Source organism: Triticum dicoccoides, chromosome 2B (genome assembly GCF_002162155.2).
Source record: "Triticum dicoccoides isolate Atlit2015 ecotype Zavitan chromosome 2B, WEW_v2.0, whole genome shotgun sequence".
Taxonomy (NCBI): Eukaryota; Viridiplantae; Streptophyta; class Magnoliopsida; order Poales; family Poaceae; genus Triticum; species Triticum dicoccoides.
This window is the reverse complement of record NC_041383.1, coordinates 685,846,234-685,853,516: the sequence shown is the minus strand read 5'-3', so window position 1 is coordinate 685,853,516 and position 7,283 is coordinate 685,846,234.

The following is a 7,283-nucleotide window of genomic DNA, read 5'->3' as shown; positions in this document are numbered from 1 at the left end:
ATTTGAACTTCTAGTATTTTCTATATTGAAACGGTGAAAACCCATTTTTATGAGTTTTGAACTGCTCCATTTAAAAAAAATGGACTTCTTGTTTTTTTTATGTTTGAACTTCTTGTTTTCTTTCTTTATTTATGAGAAAAAATTTGATTTTTTATAAACATTGAACCGCTCCTATTTTAAAATTTGGACTTTTTTTATTTCTTGTAGTAATGGAAAAATAAATTAGTTTTTTAAATAAATAGGGAGCCATTCCATTTTTTAAAATTTGAACTTCTAGGTTTTTTTCTACGAAGAAAATCTCTTTTACCTTTTTTTCTTCTTAGTAATGAAAAAAATATCACTAGTTGTAAAGATTAAACCACTCCGTTATTCTTATTTGAGATTATAGGTTCTTTTAGAAACGGGAAAAATGTTTATCAAATTTGATCTTCTTGGTTTTTAAACTGGACCTTCTTGGTTATCTAATAAAAATCAAACTTTTAAGGTTTTTTAGATGTGAACTTCTAAGGTTTTTTAACGAAGAAAAATCTTTTTTTTTAAATTTGTGTTGAGATGCTTTTCTTTTTCTTAGTTTGACCCTCTTGGATTTGTAATAAACATTGACCTTCTTCATCTTTTAAATTCGAACATGTAGTATTTTCAAGAAACGGGGAACTCCAATTTTTTTATAACTTTTCAAATGATCATTTTTTTAATTTTGATCTTTTTGGTTATCTTTTTTCTATAACTGGAAAAATCCATGGGAATTTTTTTGTATACTCGTAACATCTTATTTGAACTCTCAAATTTATTAAAATTTCAACTTCGAAAGTTAACATTTATAAGAGACTTTTTTTTGTTATCTTCATTAATTATAAAAATCGCACTACTCTTTTATTTGAATTTGAACTTCTTAGTTTTTTTATTAGCGGGAAATTTTGAGTTTTCCAATCGCTTTGTTATTTAAATTTGTATTGCTTCGTTATTGAAAGTTGAACTTCGAGTTTTTGTTTTTTAATGAGACCGGGCTGCAGAACATACGCCCAAAACAAGCACAAAATATGTTCAGTTTTTTTGTTCGATTACACACATGAACACCCGAAGAGCAAGACTACAAAAAATAGAAAATAAAGTCCATTCATATTTTCTTTTCTATTGAGGATTTACACACACAAACTTCTAGGTTTATTCGTTAGTAACCCAAAAAAATTGAGTTTTTATAATAAATATTGAACTGCTCCGATTTATGAAATTGAACTTCCTCGTTTAGTATTTAATAGTGAGGAAAATCTGGGGGGTTTATATACATTGAACTTTTTTATTTTTTAAAATTGAACTTATTGTTTTTTTCAATTTGGACTTCTTGGTGTTATTCATGTGTAACGGAAAAAATCCTAGTTTTTTAATAAACATCATACCACTCACTTTTAAATTCAGTTTTGTAGAAAACATCACGCATAGTTGAATTGCAACTCAAATTTTTATTTTTGAACTTTTGCATTTTTTTAGTAGTAGTTCATGGGTTTTGTTTTATTTTGATGACTAGATCTTTTTTGACTTTTTCCGCCTTATATTTAATATTTGAACTTCGGGTGTCCCATATTTTTATGTAATGAAAGAGCAAAGGATCTCTAGAGTTCACTTGTTTTGCAACAAGCAGTCTGCATAAGTCACAAAAGTTGTCTACTTTTATAGTTGGAAATATATCGAGCAGAGATGGAAAATTATGTTCAAAGGGAAGCAAATGTCCCTTAGTATTTGATCTAGACAAAATAATTTTCCTTTTCTTTTGGAGCATAAACACAAGCAGCTTTAGAGAGCATACTTTTTTGTTCTTACTGGATAAGAATTTTGAACTTCTGCAATTGGCGTATTTTGAAACCCAAGGAGATTTTGCCCGTGCCCTGAACCCCACAACATAGATCCACCGCACGAGTTGCTCGTCGTCGGCTGGTGAAGGAAATGTGGCCGTTCTGGTGTTAGTTTTCTAAACTCTCTGGTTGTTTGTTTCTGGATTTCCTAGGTAGTAATATATGAACTTCTCGACATGAGAATTTGTTTTCAAATATTTAAGGCGTAAAACATACACAAAAAGTGAAGAGGATAATATGTAAAACGTGTCTTCAAAAACTGCAGAAATCTGGGAATCATCTAAGCATAATGATCAGCAGCGAAAACACAGTGCACACTTGACAACAAATATTCTGAAATGACCTATCCACACCGGGCCCTTTTCTATATAAGAAAAGGCACTAACTAATAACACACATATTTCTCCACCACACATTTCCTCATTATCTTCTCTCACATTCATCCATTCAGTGTTGCTATGCGTTATCCCCTCTCTCAAATACATAGCAGAACATCTTAATTTTTGAGAAAACAACCTTAATGGACCACCTGACATTGCGCGCCCTGCGAAGCAACTTGCATGATCTCCGATGCTTTTTGTACCCTTTTTCTTCAGATCAAGTTGAAATTTGTTCTTAGCTTCAGTGTGTTCTTCGTCATCTTTCTGCCTGCAAAAGGTAATCAGTTTGTGCAACTTGCTGCTATTAGTTGGTCTGCTTGGGAGAAGGCCATTGTTGTGGCTGTTGACAGGAAGGCTGGGACTTTTGAGAGCCCATGGTGCATGGCCACTTGGTTCTCGGCTACAAACGCAAGACCACAGTGATACGAGAGGCACTGCAGTTCAAGTGCGCCCCAGCGGACCTGCGCTCGGCTTGGCACGCGCAAGTTAGCGGAGTGTCAATGCACTATTTACTGCAGCTGAGGTACTATGTGAACGGCAGCCGGCTGGTGTCGCGTGTGTGGCAACAGAGAGAAGAGCTGCGGAAGTTCGACTAGAGACGCAATGGTAGGGCACACGCGATGGATGGAGACCAGGCCTACCGCGCGGCAAGGGGGAAGCTACGCCATGGGCCAAAGGTGCTTTTGGAGACAAGGCACTACAGTTGCAGATGGACGCGGCACACTCGGACCGGCGAAGTCATGTGCGTGAAGGTGCCGCACCTTTTGTCGGAGATGGCTCGCCGGCTCCTTGACTGTGGAGGCGCGTCAGTGGGTTGGGGGGAGCCACACCAGGGCGGCGAGATGCAGGGCGGTGGCGCGTTGAAGGGTGGAGGTGCGGGGGTGGTGAGATGCAGGAGGCGGCGCGAGGTGATCTTGGATGGAGAGAGGCGCGCTGGGGCGATGGCGGCGAGAGGCATGTCGGGGGATGGGGGCCGGCGGTGGGAGGCGCGCCAGGGCCGGGGCTGGGGCGACGGTGGCGAGAGGCGCCGGATCAAGGGAGAGGGATGCGCCGTCGTGGTGGATCCAGGAGCATGGGATCAGGGCAGGTTGGGGACGAGCGGTGGTGGGATGGCATTTTTTTCTTTTTTGCAGCGCGGGGAGTTCAGGAACAACCCGAACACTCCTATATAGGCGCATCGTGATCCAAATAACTATTCTGATCCCAGGATCAGAATAGTGTTATTCTATATATATATATATATATATATATATATATATATATATATATATATATATATATATATATATATATATCCAATTGGATGTAAGTTAGCATGAACTATTATTGTTGACATTACCCTTGAGGTAAAAGGTTGGGAGGCAACACTATAAGCCCCTATCTTTCTCTGTGTCCGATTAAAACTCCATGACCATAAGTATTGTGTGAGTGTTAGCAATTGTGAAAGACTAAATGATAGTTGAATATGTGGACTTGCTGAAAAGCTCTTATATTGATTCTTTCCGATGTTATGATAAATTGCAATTGCTTCAATGACAGAGATTATAGTTTGTTAGTTCTCCATGAAGTTTCTGAATCATACTTGACATTGTGAATAGATTGTTACTTGAGCATAAGAAACCATATGACAAAAATTATATATGTTGATGTTATAAGAATGATCATGATGCCCTCATGTCCATACTTTATTTTTATCAACACCTCTATCTCTAAACATGTGGACATATTTTTCAATGACGGCTTCCGCTTGAGGACAAGCAAGGTCTAAGCTTGAGGGAGTTGATACGTCCATTTTGCATCATGCTTTTATATCGATATTTATAGCATTATGGGCTGTTATTACACGTTATGTCACAATACTTATGGCTATTCTCTCTTATTTTACAAGGTTTACATAAAGAGGGAGAATGCCGGCAGCTGGGATTCTAGGCTGAAAAGGAGCAAATATTGGAGACCTATTCTGCACAGCTCCAAAAGTCCTGAAACTCCACAAAAGTCATTTTGGGAATTAATAAAAAATATTCAGTGGAAGAAACACCTTAGGGGGGCCACCCACCACCCACGAGGGTGGGGGCGCGCCCTACCCCCTCGGGGTGCCCCCTGCCTCGTGGGCCACCTGGCAGCCCTCCGGTGCCCATCTTCTGCTATATGAAGTCTTTTACCCTGGAAAAAATCATAAGCAAGCTTACGGGACGAAACTCCGCCACCACGAGGCGGAACCTTGGCGGAACCAATCTAGGGCTCCGGCGAAGCTGTTCTGCCGAGGAAACTTCCCTCCGGGAGGGGGAAATCATCACCATCTTCATCACCAACGATCCTCTCATCGGGAGGGGGTCAATCTCCATCAACATCTTCACCAGCACCATCTCCTCTCAAACCCTAGTTCATCTCTTGTATCCAATCTTTGTACCCAAACCTCAGATTGGTACCTGTGCGTTGCTAGTAGTGTTGATTACTCCTTGTAGTTGATGCTAGTTGGTTTATTTGGTGGAAGATCATTTGTTCAGATCCTTAATGCATATTAATACCCCTCTGATCATGACCATGAATATGCTTTGTGAGTAGTTGATACGTCTCCGTCGTATCTATAATTCTTGATTGTTCCATGCCAATATTCTACAACTTTCATATACTTTTGGTAACTTTTTATATTATTTTTGGAACTAACATATTGATCCAGTGCCCAGTGACAGGTCCTGTTTGTTGCATGTTTTATGTTTAGCAGAAACTCCATATCAAACGGAGTCCAAGCGGGGTAAAAACGGACGGAGAATATTTTTGGAATATTTATGATTTTTGGGAAGAAAAACCAACGCGAGACGGTGCCCGAGGGGTCCACGAGGCAGGGGGCACGCCCCTGACCCTCGTGGGCACCCCGTAAGGCGGTTGACGCTCTTCTTTTGCCGCAAGAAAGCTAATTTTTGAATAAAAATATGGGCGAAAGTTTCAATCCAATCGGAGTTATGGATCTCCGGATATAAAAGAAACGATGAAAGGGCAGAATCTGAGAACGCAGAGATATAGAGAGACAGAGAGATAGATCCAATCTCGGAGGGGCTCTTGCCCCTCCCATGCCATGGGAGCCAAGAACTAGAGGGGGAAACCCTTCTCCCATCTAGGGAGAAGGTCAAGGAAGAAGAAGAAGGGAGGCTCTCTCCCCCTTGCTTCTGGTGGCTCCGGAACGCCGGCGGCGGCCATCATCATCATCGCGATCTTCACCAACACCTCCATCATCTTCACCAACATCTCCATCACCTTCCCCCATCTATATTCAGCGGTCCACTCTCCCGCAACCCGTTGTACCCTCTACTTGAACTTGGTGCTTTATGCTTCATATTATTATCCAATGATGTGTTGCCATCCTATGATGTCTGAGTGGATTTTCGTTGTCCTATCGGTGATTGATGATTTGCTATGATTGGTTTAATCTGTTTGTGGTTATGTTGCTGTCCTATTGTGCCCTCCGTGTCGCGCAAGTGTGAGGGATTCCTGCTGTAGGGTGTTGCAATATGTTCATGATTCGCTTATGGTGGGTTGCTTGAGTGACAGAAGCATAAACCCGAGTAAGGGGGTTGTGGCGTATGGGATAAAGGGGACTTGATGCTCCAATGCTATGGTTGGGTTTTACCTTAATGATCTTTAGTAGTTGCGTATGCTTGCTAGAGTTCCAATCATAAGTGCATATGATCCAAGAAGAGAAAGTATGTTATCTTATGCCTCTCCCACATAAAACTTGTTATCGGTCTAGTAAAGTAGTCAATTGCTTAGGGACAATTTCATAACTCCTACCACCACCTTTCCACACTCGCTATATTTACTTTATTGCTTCTTTATCTAAACAGCCCCTACTTTTTATTTACATGTTCTTTATTATCTTGCAAGTCTATCCAACAACACCTACAAAGTACTTCTAATTTCATACTTGTTCTAGGTAAAGCGAACACTAAGCGTGCGTAGAGTCGTATCAGTGGCAGATAGGGATTGAGAGAGTATTTGTTCTACCTTTAGCTCCTCGTTGGGTTCGACACTCTTACTTATCGAAAGAGGCTACAATTATCCCCTACACTTGTGGGTTATCGGTAGTTACATTTGTTCCTGAGGACATGGGTGAAGTCTTGCTATTAGTAGTCATGTGAATTTGGTATTCGTTCGATATTTTGATGAGATGTATGTTGTCTCTCCTCTAATGGTGTTATGTGAACATCGACTACATGACACTTCACCATTATTTGGGCCTAGAGGAAGGCATTGGGAAGCAATAAGTAGATGATGGGTTGCTAGAGTGACAGAAGCTTAAACCCTAGTTTATGCATTGCTTTGTAAGGGGTTGATTTGGATCCACATGTTTCATGCTATGGTTAGGTTTACTTTAATACTTCTTTTGTAGTTGCGGATGCTTGGGGTTAATCATAAGTGGGATGCTTGTCCAAGAAAGGGCAGTACCCAAGCACTGGTCCACCCACATATCAAATTATCAAAGTAACAAACGTGAATCATATGAACCTGATGAAAACTAGCTTGATGATAATTCCCATGTGTTCTCGGGAGCGCTTTTCTCATTATAAGAACTTGTCCAGGCTTGTCCTTTGCTACAAAAAGGATTGGGACACCTTGCTGCACCTTATTTACTTTCATTGATTGTTACCCGTCAAAAATTATCTTATCACAAAACTATCTGTTACCTACAATTTCAGTGCTTGCAGAGAATACCTTACTGAAAACCGCTTGTCATTTCCTTCTGCTCCTCGTTGGGTTCGACACTCTTATTTATCAAAAGGACTATGATAGATCCCCTACACTTGTGGGTCATCAACCTCCTCCAGCCTCCACCTGCGACTGCTCATCCACGGGCTCCTGTTCATCCAGCCCCCACCGCGCACTACTCCACCAGCGTCTACTATTCATCCAGCCCTCCACGGGGTCGTCCTGTTCATCCAGCCCTCCACGGGGTCCCTTTCATCCAGCCTCAACCGTCTCGATCGATCGGGGTCCTGTTCATCCAGAAGCAACACCATGGGGTCATGTTCATCCACCCCCACCGAGAACTGTTCAT